This window comes from Palaemon carinicauda, chromosome 25, assembly GCF_036898095.1.
Source record: "Palaemon carinicauda isolate YSFRI2023 chromosome 25, ASM3689809v2, whole genome shotgun sequence".
In the NCBI taxonomy this organism is placed as follows: Eukaryota; Metazoa; Arthropoda; class Malacostraca; order Decapoda; family Palaemonidae; genus Palaemon; species Palaemon carinicauda.
In genome coordinates this window covers 94,235,131-94,251,740 of record NC_090749.1, presented here as the reverse complement: position 1 = coordinate 94,251,740, position 16,610 = coordinate 94,235,131, and the positions used below count along the sequence as shown (strand labels likewise).

At 41.5% G+C, this 16,610-nt stretch overlaps 1 protein-coding gene and 1 pseudogene across 2 annotated transcripts in view; one reads left to right on the top strand and one right to left on the bottom strand.

The window, feature by feature from the left end:
- The window catches only part of LOC137618716 (zinc finger protein OZF-like), a 912,062-nt gene that overhangs the window by 235,508 nt on the left and 659,944 nt on the right, over positions 1-16,610 (top strand). The gene's annotated exons all lie outside the window — the stretch shown is intronic.
- The window catches only part of LOC137618715 (zinc finger protein 83 pseudogene), a 637,840-nt pseudogene continuing 629,163 nt past the window's right edge, over positions 7,934-16,610 (bottom strand).

Below are 16,610 nucleotides of genomic sequence, written 5' to 3'. Positions count from 1 at the left end.
GAGCAAGAGACAAAGGAGAGGCTAGCCGCCTCCCTTTCCCTCCAGAACTGCATGGAGATGTGTGCAGGCAATGCCAGCACCCCAGATATGTTCACGGTCCTGGCCAAGATACACATGCCCACCCTTGTCAAGGACCTGTACGCCTTCGTGAAGGCCAGGAGGGCCTGTAGGGAGTTCCTTTTTGCTGGTGCAATGGTGAAACACAAACCCAGGAAGCTGATTTCTTCCAGTATCTGGGGTAAGGACATCTTCCCAAAAAAAGTGGTCCAAGAGGTAGTAGAGAAAGCCGCCACGGAGAATAGGAACCTTCTCCAAAAGTGGGGCATCTCTTCAAAGAGGAAGTCTTCCCCGGATGCTGGTCCCCAACCCAGGAGGAAGACAAAGAAGCCAAGACTACCTTCACGGCCTGCTCAGCAACATCCCACGGTCACCATGACCGCGATGCCCAAAGTCACTCAGCAACAGACCACCTTCCAAATGGTGCCTCAACAGCTGGTTGCCCAGTCACCATCTTTCACCCAAGGGTTTGAGAGGCACACTACTACCTTTCGTCCAAAAGGAAGAGGATCTCGAGGGGGCTCCTCAAGAAACCCCAAACGAGGCAAGGGAGGACGCCGTCAGGGTGGCAAGCCCTCAGGACCATCTAGGCAATGAGATGCTCCAGGTAGGAGACTACTCCAACACTTTCGGGATCGTTGGACCATCGATCCCTGGGTCCAAAAATGGACTAGGATGGAAATGGAACAGATCTCCACCTTCATTTCCTCAGTTCTTCCAACACGCCACCCCCTTACTGGAAGAATACACCTTAGAACTCTTGAACAAGAAGGTTATAAGGAAAGCAAAGTCCATCAAATTCCAGGGAAGGCTGTTCTGTGTTCTCAAGAAGGACTCGTACAAACTCAGAGTCATTCTAGACTTGTCGCTACTAAACAAATTCATCGAGAACAACAAGTTCAGGATGTTAACCCTTCAACACATCAGGACCCTGTTACCGAAAGGGGCGTACAGAGTCTCAATAGACCTCGCAGATGCTTACTAGTACCTTCCAGTCAGTCGCCCCCTCTCCTTCTACCTAGGATTGAAGTTACACAAGACAAAGTATGTCTTCAGAGCCATGCCCTTCGGACTAAACAATGCCCCAAGGATCTTCACGAAACTTGTGGACGCAGTCGTACAACAACTACACCTAGAAGGCATTCAGGTAGCAGCATACCTGGACGACTGGCTGGTGTGGGCAGCATCCGAGACTGCTTTTCTGTAAGCATCCATGAAAGTGATCCAGTTCCTGGAACATCTGGGATTTAAGATCAACTACAAGAAGTCTCGCCTCTCTCCAGCTCAGGAGTTTCAATAGCTGGGAATCCATTGGAACTTGAAGTCACACCGCCTCTCTATTCCACCAAAGAAGAGGAGAGCGATCGCGGGTTCTATCAAGAGACTACTGAAATCCGACAGGATCTCAAGACGCCAACAGGTCAGAGTACAGGGCTCTCTCCAGTTTGCAGTAACAGACCCAGTGCTAAGAGCATAGCTGAAAGATGCGTCAGGAGTCTGGAGAAGATATGAGTCAAACACTCGAAGAGATCTACAGAGACCGGTACCGACCTTACTATGATCACTTCTCAAGCCGTGGTCGAAGGTCAAGAGCCTAACAAGGACCGTTCCCTTACAACCACCTCCCCCATCGGTGACCATCCACACGGAGGCCTTGACAGAAGGATGGGGAGGTCGCTCCCATCAAAGGAAAGCCGAAGGGACCAGGTCATCCCTGTTCAAGACCTTTCACATCAATATTCTGGAGGCCATGGCAGTCCTTTTGACGCTGAAGAAACTATCCCCTCACAGATCAGCCCACATCAGGCTGGTCTTGGACAGCGAATTGATAGTGAGATGTCTGAACCGACTAGGCTTGAGATCGCCCTACATCAACCATGTGATATTAGCCATCTTTCGTTTAGCGAAAAAGAAGAGATGGCATTTATCGGCAGTTCAATTACAAGGGTTCCGCAATGTGACGGCGGACGCTCTATCCAGAATGGTCCTTAGACGCAGACTCATTCTCCTTCATCTTGGAAAAAGTCCCAGAACTGCAGATCGACCTCTTCGCGACTAACGACAAGAAACTACCTCGATACGTAGCCCCATACAAGGACCCTCTGGGAGAGGCGACGGACGCCATGTCCCTCGATTGGAACAGATGAACACATATATACCTGTTCCCTCCAACGAATCTCCTACTGAAAGTCCTCAACAAGCTGAGATCCTTCAAGGGAACTGCAGCAGTAGTGGCCCCCAAGTGGCCCAAGAGCAATTGATTCCCTCTGGTGATGGAACTGAAGCTAAGGCTGGTCCCTCTACAGAACACAACTCTATCCCAATTGGTTCAGAAGTTGACTGTCTTCGCTTCATCAAAGAGCACCCAAAACCTTCATCTCATGATTTTCTCGCCTTAGCAGTCAAGAAAAGGTTTGGGATCTCGAGAGACAGTATATACTTCCTAGAAGAATACATGTCAAAGGCAACCAGAAGACAATACGAATTGTCTTGGAAGAAGTGGGTTGCTATTGTTGAAGCAAAAACGCCAAAAGAAATCTCAATAGACTTCTGCCTGTCCCTCTTCATCCACCTTCACGAACAAGGCTTGGCTGACACCACGATAACTACGAGTAAGTCAGCTTTGACTAGATCTCTTCTATACGCTTTCCAGGTGGACCTGGCGAACGAAATCTTCAACAAGATTCCAAAGGAATGCACTAGACTTAAACCAGCAGCCCCTTCGAAACCCATTTCAGGGTCTCTGGACAAAGTCTTACAATATGCTTCAACCTTGAACAATGAAGATTGCTTTTTAAAGGATCTAACACAAAAAGTGATATTCCTGTTCGCTATAGCCTCAGGGGCTAGAGTTAGTGAAATAGTAGCCCTATCAAGAGACGTGGGGCATATTCAGTTCACAGAAGTGGGAGAACTGAATCTCTTTCCCGATCCTACATTTATCGCCAAAAACGAGCTACCCACCAAAAGGTGGGGTCCCTGGAGAATCTGCCCTCTGAAGGAAGATGTCTCTCTATGTCCAGTAGAGTGTCTGAAGGTCTATCTTTGAAGAACTTCAAACTTCAGGGGAGGACAGCTCTTCAGGGGCGAAACCTCCAAATCAAACTTATCCCTAAAACAACTGAGGGCGAAGCTCACATACTTCATTCACAGAGCGGATCCTGATAGTACACCCGCAGGTCAGGATCCGAGAAAGATTGCTTCCTCGCTGAACTTTTTTTAGTATATGGACTTTGAGCGACTCCGCTCATACGCTGGTTGGAAATCCTCCACAGTCTTCTATAAACATTATGCGATGCAAGTGCACACCTTAAAACATTTTGTGGTGGCGGCAGGTAGTGTTGTGAAACCTGTCGTTTAGTGCTGCGATGAACAGTGAACCGTTTGGGACTGTCAGTTTGGGTGAAAAGGATTGTGCTTTACAGGTGCAGAATTGTACCAATGACACCCGTGCCATGTGTACACTTGTACGCAGTGTTGATAATTATCCAACATTCACAGTGAAATTATCTTAATGATTTTTCAACTGTTTTCGAGTGTCTTATGACTTTTCTTCCCTTTCAGGTAGAAAATATATCATCTTTTATATGTTGGATGTATAATTCTATTGCTAATTTTTAATTCACCATCTGTTACATTTAAGTTGTCTATTCAATAAATGTATAGTGTGTAATTGCGTCTAATTCGCCCCAAATGTAGTTGAATAAAATTTTACTTATTTTTCTAAATAAAGTTCATGCTTGAGGGTGAACAAAATATCTGAATGATATAAACATTTGTTCCTCTATAGATACAAACCTTGTTGCTTCTACTGTTGAGTAGGAAATTTCCCTGCAGGGGGCAGGAAGCCCTAACATTGTTCCATGCTTAGTGGTGATGACGTATAAAGGTATCGTCATATATTTCTGTGGTCTGGATGACCATATACAGTAGAGTCTGACTCAAGGTTGAGGCACTTATACAAACCCACAGATATAGTACTTTCAAGTAATTCTCTGGTAAACTTCCATCAGGACGACATAGCTTGAGGCCAAAAAACGGATTTTGAAGCAAAGCGAAAAGTCTATTTTTGGGTGAGATGGCCATGTTGTCCTGATGGACCTAGCCTCCTTTTCTAAGAAAAGATTAGGTAATAATCCCTCTATCTGTAGCACCATGCTTAATTGCTACAAGGAATGGGTAGCCATATTGGATCCTGTATTAGTACGGGAAGGGGGATCCACTGTGTAACCTTGATGACGGCTCCCCTTCAATTTCGCCACTCTTCCCCCTCAGAGCGAAAACTCTATTCGGGGTGAAGATTGCCATGTGTCGTATCAAGAAATACATCCCCTGATATTATGTGATATCCTTAAGAAAAATTTTAAGGATACTCGCTCCAGGAGTTAGAATTCTGGAGACCTATGGTCAATTCTATGGAAGTATCACTGTAGCCAAATATCCATTAGAAATCTGCCAATAGGAAGCTTCCATCAGGACGACATGGCGCCATCTCACTTAAAAATAAATTTTTCGCTTTGCTTCAAAGTCCGTTTTCACCCACTTGCCCCTGTGAGTTCAGAGCACCATGGCTTAAGCTCTTCTTCTTCTTTGAATATCCATTTGTTGACAGCCAATGTTTAAGATTTGGAAGTAAATTTCTCAAATTCTAAATACTTTCTGTCTTGAGACCTGTCCATTTAATAATACTGAAGTGTGAAAGGAACTAAAGTGTAAATGAAATAAGGACATTTCTTTAAAAATAATTTATTCAATTGTAAAATTCACATGAAAAATACAATATTTCAAATTAATAATTATTTGTTTTAAGTAAAGAATAATACAACATACACTTAAGTCACATACATGTAAGCAAAAAAAAAAAAAAACAGAAGAAATATTCAAAGTCAATTTACAACTTTACAGGCAAAAAAAAAAATTCCCTTTTCTTTATAGTCTAACTGACAAAAATATCAATCTAAGAAGAAATTCAAAGTAAGGTAACATTTTGTACTTAGGAAGTCTGAACTTTTCCTTAGAATTCAAACTGGAAAGGACACAAATCAGATAAGAAAACTAGTGTCAAAGTTTGACACATTATCAATGCGCAAGAAGAGGATACAAAAGGCAACTCTCTGAGTTTTGCACCACTAGCTCTGGCACAGTCTGTTCCAAGACTGTCATCAAGTCAAATATGGTTGGGTTGGCTGGAAAGATCATAGCCTCTCTACCATGGTCTTTCACTGTCTTGGGTTAGAGTTCCCTTGCTTGAGGGTACTCTCGGACACACTATTCTATCTTATTTTTTCTTCCTCTTGTTATGTTAATGTCTTTATAGTTTAATTAGGAAATATTTATTTTAATGTTGTTGCTCTTCTTAAAATATTTTATTCACCCTTGTTTCCTTTCCTCACTGGGCTATTTTCCTAGGGTTGTAGCCTAGCAGTTAATAATAATAATAATAATAATAATAATAATAATAATAATAATAATTAGTTTTATGAAAGGGTCTGTAGAAGGGGAAACATATCTTGACCAGTATTGGCAGATGGGTTAGTGTAAAAATCCTTAAAACTCGTGATACAAAATCTCCAAAACCACCCAAAAATCCCCATTTCCAGAAATATATTTTTCTTCTGATCATGTAGGCTTAACTAATATTGAAATTATTCACTATACTTAATGTAATTGTAAGTAACGGATTTTGAGCGAATTTTTGGGTGAGGTAGCCATGTCGTCCTGATGGAAGTTCCTTCATAGTGGCTTCCTAGGTTATATTTAACTACAGGGATATATCCCAGAGAATTTTACTTAAGGTATCCAGAATTCTAACTCCTGGCACGAATATCCCTGGCTTTCGCCTTTAGGGATATCGCATAATATCAGAGAACGTATTCTTGACACACCACATAGGTATCTACACCCCTAATAGCGTTTACACTTCGAGAGGGGAAAGTGGCAAGAATTGTAAGAGGGCCGTTATTAAGGCAACACTTCTACTCGTACTATTGTTGAGCCCCAGCATGACGTCACGTCCCGGCGCCATCTTGTCATTCTTTCTCTTGTAGTGATACTCAGTGTTTTCCCAGTGCTTTCTCGCTATTTTGGATTACTTTATCAGCTATGATGCTTTCTCCAGCTTCATCTGCCTCTGGAAAGTTGAGTATTATCTTTAATTTGTATAGAAGTAAGCTCTTGCCAGTTTTTTCATCGATTCAAGACGTAATTAACGTAACAAGAGCTGTTGCCTAACCGGAGGCGTCATAGACGCTGTTGTTCGATATGCATGTGTCATTTAGTCAGCCAGAACAACCTTCCCGGTATATTTCACTTTAATAAATATAGCTATTTAGTATTTTTAGCTAGGAAATTTTATATTATGCCGATAGTATCGTGGTTTCGGCGAATTAGCTACCGATCCTCACTTATGCTAGGCTTCCAAGCCTAGGCACCTAGCATTTACTCTCATGCATGACATAGTTTTCCTAGTGTGATAATTTATTGAAACTTTAGGCAATCTTTTATACATATCCCCTAGCCCGGAGAAGGCAGATGTAGGACGAGTCGCTAGGCCACAGGGAGGAAGGGTCGTAACCCTACCAGGTGTGGCCTAGGGGGGAGGGCAGACCCCCCCCCTTTTTGCTGTCCAGCGGAGACCAATAGGAGAGTTCATTCACCTAATGGGGTAGCTGGGGGCAAACGGCTGATACTCCGAGGTTCTGACCCCAACTCAAAGCTCATGAACTATGGCTTTGGGCAGGGAAAGAAAATCCTAGCATAACCTTACCTGAATATGATTCAAGGTAAGGAGAGCTAGGATGTAGCCTAGGCTACCTCAGAGGGAGGAGAGATTACCTTAGTGCAAAGGTAACCGGGGAGGTGTGAAAGTATAAAAAAGCCCAAAGCCATAGGTTAGGGGAAAAGGAATCGACTACCAAGATCATCAAAACCCCTTGTATACCTCTAGAAGGAGAAAAACTCATGTGCAATCACTGAATCTTATATGTATGAATGCCTAATATCTTTTTCATTTCATAGATTAACACAAGGAACACTTATTATATCATGAATGAAAGTAAACTAAAACGCCTAGGCTATCGAGCCTAGGGGTTGGGCTAGCAACTCTAGCGAGGCAATTCAGCTACCTACACTCGCCGAAAAAGGAATACTATCAGCATAATATAACTAATTCCTAGGAATGAAGACAAAATACCTAATACTGATAATTAGTTAAGAAACCGGGACAGTTGTTCTGGCTAACTAAATAAAGCATGCGAAGCGGACAACAGCGTCAGGACGCCTCCGGTTTAGGCAACAGCTCCTCCACAAAACACAGTATTTAAAGATAAAAAAGCGTTACTTTACGTCCAGAGCTGATTTATACAATATAAAAATAAGGTACTCAACTTTCCAGAAGCAGAGGAGGCTGAAGATTGCGACATACTGAGAAAAAACACCTGATCATAGACGTGACAAGCGAAGGAATGAAAAGGCGCGCGGTTATGACGTCAACCAAGATGGCGGCCAACATGGCGTTGCTTATGATGTCATCTGAGTACCGCAACAGTAACGGAGAAGGAGAATTTTGTATCGGCTCCTCCCATAACTTGCCACCAACTTCCCCCTCGAAGCGTAAACGCTATGTGGGGTGCAGATTGCTATGTGGCGTGTCAAGCATAGGTCCCCTGTTAATATACGATATCCTAAAGGGAAACCTTATGGGTACTCGCGCCAGAAGTTAGAATTCTGTGAAACCTTTAGTTTAATTCTCTGGGAATATCTACTGTAGTCATATATACCTTTAGGAAGCTACTGAAGGAACCTTCCATCAGGACGACATGGCCTAAGCCCAAAAATGTAAGTTTATATTTTATTTCAGGTGAGTGTGAGTGTCATTGTCATTTAGTTGGGTGTTTAAGGGTTGTCAAACTCCACTATACAACTTTTTCTTAGAGTTAATACCTGTGGTGAGTTTTGGGGTCACTTTTCTGGAATAAAGGTCCATCTTATGACATAGGAAATACGGTGTGTTAGGCCTATGGAGAACTAAGACTACATCCTATTGAAGCAGTGACCTAGAATGGCCTTAATCTCCTAACAAAACTCTAGATAAAGACTAACAAAATTGTCTAAATACAAGCAATTTTCATTCCCTTAATGACAACTGCTTGACTGACATATCCTGGGACCATGGAATTTTGTCTTGAAATTTGTCTCGCTTTTTATAATTAACCTCATGGTCTCTTTGACTTGTGTTTAGATTTAAGATACAAATGTGAGGGGGTTGAGGAGGAGGAAAAATGGTTATTCAACTTCTGAAGATACAATACGCAGGATTGGGGAATGAAGCAAATGGTACAGGTGGCCAACTGCATGCACGACAGGAGAGAATCATCATAGCAAATGCTGAAGTCTTTCTTGGGGGCCATCCGTAAGGAAGTGGGCACTTTTGCAGACTGTAAACACAAGACTGCTCTCTCGAAGAGAGGTAGGTCAAAGTGGCAAATTTCACAGCATTCTCTTCTTAAAAAAGCAAAAATAAATTAATAAAAAAAAACACGACTTCCCCATTTCCTTACAAAATTTCTCTGGCACATATCTTCCTATGCTTTTAAAGAAGTGCTCTCCAGGAAAATGTCATATCACAGACACTGCACTTAAAGGGCTTCTCCCGCTTTGTCTTAATGCCTTAATTGGCTCTACTTTATATTAGTGATGCAATGGACCTCAACTTGGGGTCTACGGTTGCACCTCCATACTCCACTAGCCTTGTATCCGAGGGCTCTTTACAAGATGGTCACTGTTCCCTTGATGGCAGCAATCTGCTCCTCATTTATGCTTGGGCAACTTGGTATCCCCTGAAGGTATTGTCTCAGGCTTTTCTTCATAAGTCCTGCTGCCCCCACCACCACAGGTATTACTTCTATTTCTTTCAGTTCACAAGTATTTTTCAGATTGTTCTTCAGTTCTTGATATTTTGTTATTCTCTGCCTCACAGCTCTGTTGAGGCCGAAATCACTGGGTACAGTCATATCTATAATCTTTGCTGTTTTTTCTTCTTTATTCCAGACCACAATATCAGGTCTTATAGCACCTCCTTCTATATATATTCCTGTCGGGATTATCTCATCATAAAAGATGGTAATGTATCTGTTGGTGGTAACTGGATCTGGTTCATGCTCCCACATCTTATCTTTTAGTTCAATTTTGTATTCTTTACATATTTTCCAATGTATATATTTACAGATCTTACTGTGATGAGCTGTGTAGTGACCATCTGCAAATTAGAGTCTGGCAGGCTGAAACCAGATAACCAACACTCTCAACTGCTGCATGACAAAACCTACACTGGTCGTTTCCTGATATGCCCACCATTTTCTTGAACTTGTTTGTTAGGAGTCCTTGGTCTTGTGTTCCTATCACCGTCCTTTCTCCCTCAAAACCCATTATGAATTTTATGATGCTTTGAGAGATGAGTTTTCCGAGAAAATGATTTGTCTCAGACATTACACTTGAAGGGGTTCACCCCTGTGTGAATTCTAAAATGCCTTGCAAGGGAACCTTTTGTATTAAATGCTTTTTCACAGACATTACACTTGAATGGTTTCTCCCCAGTGTGAATTCTAAAATGTGTTGCAAGGGAACTTTTTGAATGAAATGCTTTGTCACAGACATTACACTTGAATGGTTTCTTCCCAGTGTGAATTCTAAAATGTCTTGTAAGGGGATTTTTCGAATGAAATGCTTTGTCACAGACATTACACTTGAAGGGGTTCTCCCCAGTGTGAATTCTAAAATGTGTTGCAAGGGAACTTTTTGAATGAAATGCTTTGCCACAGACATTACACTTGAATGGTTTCTCCCCAGTGTGAATTCTAAAATGTCTTATAAGGGGACTTTTCGAATGAAATGCTTTGTCGCAGACATTACACTTGAAGGGGTTCTCCCCTGTGTGAATTCTAAAATGTCTTGCAAGGGAACCTTTCGTATTAAATGCTTTTTCACAGACATTACACTTGAATGGTTTCTCCCCAGTGTGAATTCTATAATGTCTTGTGAAATAACTTCTCTCAGAAAATGATTTGTCACAGATATTACACTTGAATGGTTTCTCCCCAGTGTGAATTCTAAAATGTGTTGCAAGGGAACTTTTTGAATGAAATGCTTTGTCACAGATATTACACTTGAATGGTTTCTCCCCAGTGTGAATCCTAAAATGTGTTGCAAGGTCACTTTTTGAATGAAATGCTTTGTCACAGACATTACACTTGAAGGGGTTCTCCCCAGTGTGAATTCTAAAATGTCTTGCAAGGGAACTTTTCGAATGAAATGCTTTGTCACAGACATTACACTTGAATGGTTTCTCCCCAGTATGAGTTTTAAAATGTGTTGTAAGATGAGTTTTCCTACTAAATGCTTTGTCACAGACATTACACTTGAATGGTTTCTCCCCGGTGTGAAGTCTACAATGACTTGCAAGATGACTTTTCCTATTAAATGCTATGTCACAGACATTACACTTGAATGGTTTCTCCCCATTGTGAATGCTAAAATGTGTTGCAAGATTATATTTATTCTTAAATGCTTTGTCACAGACATCACATTTGAATGGGTTCTCCCCAGTGTGAGTTCTAAAATGACTTGCAAGGGAAACTTTCGTATGAAATGCTTTGTCACAGACATTACACTTGAATGGTTTCTTCCCAGTGTGAATTCTAAAATGTGTTGTAAAATTACTTTTCATATTAAATGCTTTGTCCCAGACATTACACTTGAATGGTTTCTCCTCGGTGTAAATTCTAAAATGTGTTGCAAGATATCTTTTTTCAAGAAATGCTTTGGCACATACACTGCACTTGAATGAGTTTATCCTATTGTGAGTTTCATAATGTACTTTAAGATCAATTTCATTAGAAAATGTTTTGTCACTTTCTCGGCATCTGAACAGATCTTCAGTGTGAATTAGCATTAGAGTGTTGGGGTTAACTACTCCACTAAATTGCTTTTCAGAATTTCCACCCACAAATGACTTCTCTCTCGTACCAACATTAATTTGAGTTATGGAATCACTTTCCTGACAAAGAGGTTTTTCACAGCCTCTGTTTTCCATCTGCTCCTCTTTCTGTGAACATTCTTTCCCCCTACCTCTTCCCTCTCCTTTGTCCTCTTTCCTACTGGATCCCAAGTGTATGTCACTTTCCTCTTTTACACCTGTCTTTACACTCTTCTCCTCCTCTTTATTGACTTCCCTTTTGCTGATTAGTGAATGATCCTCACTCACTGATGCATCAGAGTCGAAACAGTATTTCATGTCACTTTCATTTGACTCAAATATTTCTGGCTCAGCTTCAAATTCTGGCTCTGCTTTGAATTCTGGCTCTGCTTTGAATTCCATCTCTGGATCCATGAAAAGAGAGTCATCATCAAAGAGTCCACAACTGTTGACCAAATCATCATTTTCTAACTTGACTGCAGAGTGTGAAAAGGAATCTTCCATTTCGCTTTTTATTGGAAATTCTATTGATTCAGAATTCCCCATCCTCTCCCTATCACTGGATGACATCCTCTTTAATATTATCATAAAGAGCAGACAAATATAAAGTTAACTGTAAATTTCCTATTCTTTTTCATCAAAATCTTATAACATGAACCAACACAGACCCTTCTTCCTTTTTCCCAGTCCTGTATATCTTGTAGATATCTTCAGTAGTTTACATAATCTTCGTCACAATAGCTGGATGATTATTTCCTTGGGGAAGAAAAATCTGAAATAGTAGAGAACATTTATCATGGGAAGAAAAGGAAAAGGTGAAAATATTTGTTGGAGTTTTCTGATATGAAAAGAAAAATTTTTTAACCTAAAATAAATTTGTTTTTAAGCAATTTTGTATTTTTCTTATCCATACAAAACTGAGTCCTTTAATTAGGAAGACTAACTGATTAGAGGGTTGAGAGTTCCTTTGGATCAAAAACTGAAAGGTTCTGGAACTTCCCTGGAAGTGTTCCAGGCCTGATCTGTGGAGAAGCAGATAGAGGCCACTATCACCCCCCCCCCCTTATTTATCATAGGAGAAAGTGATAGGCCCTGGGTCATGCATGAATATAAAGAGAAACTGTACCAAGTGTAAGAACAATGGGTTGGTCATGTCACGAGGTAGCTATTAGGTACTAATAGAAAGGCGAGGCGAATGTAAGTGACTTTATTCAGCAAGATAACGAGCTTATATACAAATGGTTGAGGTTAACAATGGCACAAGCATTCCAACAATGTGAAACAAACATTGGTAAGCTTAAACAAGTTTATGTATTTGTGGGAGAGACCTAGAGATAAAAAAGCAATAGCATTACAGTGTATAAGCGTGTATGAAACACGTGCATTACATGGCTTCCCCCAAAAAAAGTCATACTTGTGAAATAGGGCAAACTGTAGGAGGGTAATCATGTAGGAGATACGCAGGTTTTATTCAATCAATGAAGACCAAGTCTTCTATGCCACAAATGGTAATTGAAATAGTCTTCGGGTGTGACAGATAACGAGGAAAGAGCCCATGTAAGGGGGCGTCAGGCGGTGGTTTGCTAGTGTCGGTGCGCACGAAGACATGTGTTGCAGTGTTTGAATCTTTCAGTATGTGTTACTTCACTGGGCGCTTGTACATTTGGCGACAAGGAGTAAATTTTCTACATGAAATAGGTGCTGGAGATTGTAGGATTAGGTTGCCGACAGAAAAACTTTGGCTGAGATGACCAATGGGTCGCCATACACCATTTCAACTGCCTTAATCCCAGGAGGACCCAGGGAAGCTGAGTAAAACAGTTAGAGTCATTGCAGTGGGGCATCAAAGCGGCTTTGAGGGTGCAATGAAAACGTTTAACCCTTCTGTTAGCTGCAGGTTAGTAGGCAGTTTTCTGACGTAGGGTGATGTCCAGGAGATTTGCTATTGATGTCCACAATTGAGAGGTGAAAGTGGTACCCCTGTCAAAAGTAATATGCGCAGGGATACCAAATCTTGTTACCCACCCAGAGAGTAAGACAGATGGACATGAAAGGACCATTGCAATTTGCATAGGGATGGCTTCAGCCAAACAAGTGTAATGGTCTATGATGGTAAAAAGGTAATTGTGTCCTTGTGATGTGGGTAGGGGACCTATAATGTTGATGTGAATGTGGGTAAAACGACACTGACGTTGAGGAAAGGTGCCCCCTCCTGAATCTATGTGTCGATGTATTTATGAAGTTTGGCATGAAGTACAGGCCTGGATCCAATCCTTAGCATCCTTGATAATGCTATACCAAATTAACTTTGTATTCCATAGCTGTGCAGCAGATTAGCTCAAGGGATGTGAGAGGCCATAGATGAACTCAAACAACTGTACATACATGGGGCAGGTATCCACAGTCGTGGCCTATCAGTAATAACGTCATAGAGGAGGATGGCGTTGGAGTCCCTGAAGGCGACGTCTTCCCAACAGAGAAATGGGCAGGATGCCCTACATGCTTGGTACAATGAATCTTTTCTTTTGGCTTTTGCCAAGGTGTTGTAATCCCATCCCAGGTGAATGAAAACCAAAGTATTCCTTGATAGGCTATCGGCAATGGGATTAATTTTCCAGGGGAGGTGATGAAGGGTGTAGTTGTATTCAGCCACGGTGGAAGATGTCGGCATTGATGGGCAGACCACGCATTAGACTGTTGAGTGAAGGCGTGCAATAGATGAATGACAAAGAGCGTACCTTCTAAGAAAAGGTGAAAGTCACCGATAGCCAAATGCACCACCATCAATTTGTAGTCAAAGGTAGAGTATCCAGATTCCTCCTTGGACAGTTTTCTACTGAAGAAGGTCAATAGGCGGGCAGAGCCGTTGACCACATGCTCAAGTACTGCACCAATAGCAATGTCGCTGGCATTGGTGGAGAGAAAGAGAGGGTCTTGTGGCATGGGAAAAGTTGGACCATCAGCATTTAATACGGCATTCTTTGCATTGCAGAAAGCCGCTTCCTGAAAGGGACTCCACTTTAGGACTTTTGGCTTACCCTTGAGTGAGGCATAGAGGGGGGGAGGGGGGAGGAGGGGGAAGAGTGGCGGTGATGACTGGCAGTAACTGGTGATAATGCTTATCATGCCCGAGAATTCTTGCAGTGTTTTGATGGTCGAGGGCATGGGGAAGTTCTGAATAGCTGATAACTTCTCAGGGAAAGGGTGTACGCCTTCAGGAGTGATGCAATGCCCTAAGAACGATACTTCGTTGGCGCCACAGGTACACTTGTCGTATCGCACTACAAGGCCGTTCTGTTGTAAGCGGTTGAGAACGATACATAGGTGACAGAGGTGTTCCTTTCAGGAGGAATAGAACATGAGTATGTCATCCAAGTAACTTATGCAGAAGGGGAGGTCACCTAAGATGCCATCCATGAGGTGTTGAAAAGTGGTCCCACCATTACGAAGGGAAGAACAGGGGTAATTGAAGGTGTATGTGCCGAAGGGGGTGGTGATGGCGGTCTTGGGGATGTCTTCTGGGTTCACGGATACCAGATAATACCTTTTCAAGAGGTCGAGAGGAGAAACTTTAGCTTTGTGCAAGTAGGATTGACGGATTGATTTGGAGTTTTCTGAATCAATAAAAGCAAAGATGTGCTCATAAAAGTGAAATAGATTTCAAAAGACCTGCTTCTGAAATAAATCTAAAAAATACTGCTGGCATAGTACACCACATCATGTCCAAGAATCTTTGCAAGGAGGAACCTACCATCCTCACCTCGAGCCTCAACAGATATCCTTTTATTATTATTATTATTATTATTACTTGTTAAGCTACAACCCTAGTTGGAAAAGCAGGATGCTGTAAGACCAGGGACTCCAACAGGGAAAATAGCCGAGTGAGGAAAGGAAACGAGAAAAATAAAATATTTTAAGAGCAGTAACAACATTAATATAAATATTTCCTATATAAACTATAAAAATTTTAACAAAACAGGTGGAAGAGAAATAAGATAGAATAGTGTGCCCGAGTGTACCCTCAAGCAACAGAAATCTATCCAAAGACACTGGAAGATCATGGTAAATAGGTTATGGCACTACCCAAGACTAGAGAACAATGTTTTGATTTTGGAGTGTCCTTCTCCTAAAAGGTAGTAGGTTGGCTAAGGCGCCAGCCACCCGTTGTGATACTACCGCTAGAGAATTATTGGGTCCTTTGACTGGCCAGACAGTACTACATTAGATCCCTCTCTCTGGTTACGGCTCGCTTCATCTTTGTTAACTCATACACAGAATAGTCTGGACTATTCTTAACACATTCTCCTCTCTCTTCATACACTTGACAACATTAAAATTACCAATCAATTTTTCTTTTCTCAAGAGGTTAATTACTGGTCTTTATTTGTTCAGTGGCTACTTTCCTCTTGGTAAGAGTAGAAGACTCTTTAGTTATGATAAGCAGCTCCAAAATCAAACCATTGTTCTCTAGTCTTGGGTAGTGCCATAGCCTCTGTACCATGGTTTTCCCCTGTCTTGGGTTAGAGATTTCTTGCTTAAGGGTACACTCGGGCACACTATTCTGTTTTGTTTCTCTTCCTCTTTTTATTTTGAAGTTTTTAACCTCTTATTATTTTGAAGTTTTTATAGTTTATATATGAAAGATTTATTTTCATGATATTATTGTTCTCAAACTTCTCTTGTAGGTTTTCTTATTTCATTTCCTCACTGGGCTATTTTTCCCTGTTGGAGCCCTTAGGCTTATAGCACCCTGCTTTTCCAACTAGAGTTGTAGCTTAGCAATTAATAATAAAAAAAAGAGCTGCTTACCATAGCTAAAGAGTCTCTTCTACTCTTACCAACAGGAAAGTGGCCACTGAACAATTACAGTGCAGTAGTTAACCCCTTGAGAGGTATTGTCAGGTGTATGAGGACAGAGGAGAATATGTAAAGAATAGGCCATATTATTTGGTGTATGTGTAAGCAAAAGGGAAAATGAACCATAACCAGAGAGAAGGATCCAATGTAGCACTGTCTAGCCAGTCAAAGGACCCCATAACTCTCTAGTGGTAGTATCTCAAAGAGTGGCAGGTACCCTGGCCAACCTACTACCTACCAAAGGTGCTAAAAGTGGGGCATTCAGTCAACAAATGCCTCACTGTCAGGGGTACCAAACAATTGTTGCAATATAGCTGGTGTTGCCCAGTAAGCAGAAATTTGTGTGTCAACCAAGCGTGACACATCTGGAGACGACACAGAATAGCCTCTCACTTTTGGGGCATCATGTTATACCTCCAGCCTCTCACTTTTGGGGCATCATGTTATACCTCCAAGGAAATATAACATTCATTATATCTCTCATATTATTTCTAAGTAAACTATTCCAATACTGTTGCCAATTATCATAAAACAAATTCTTAATGCTATGTAAAAAAAAATTCATTACAGAGAATGGGATACTTTCTTGGTAGCAACTCGGCTGCAAGCATTTTTTGCCAGTAAATCTTCCTTCTCATTTCCAGTCACACTTACGTGTGCTGGAACCAAGCAAAATCGAACTGTTATACCTCTCAGCCAAATAATAAAAAAGCTTCTTTTAATT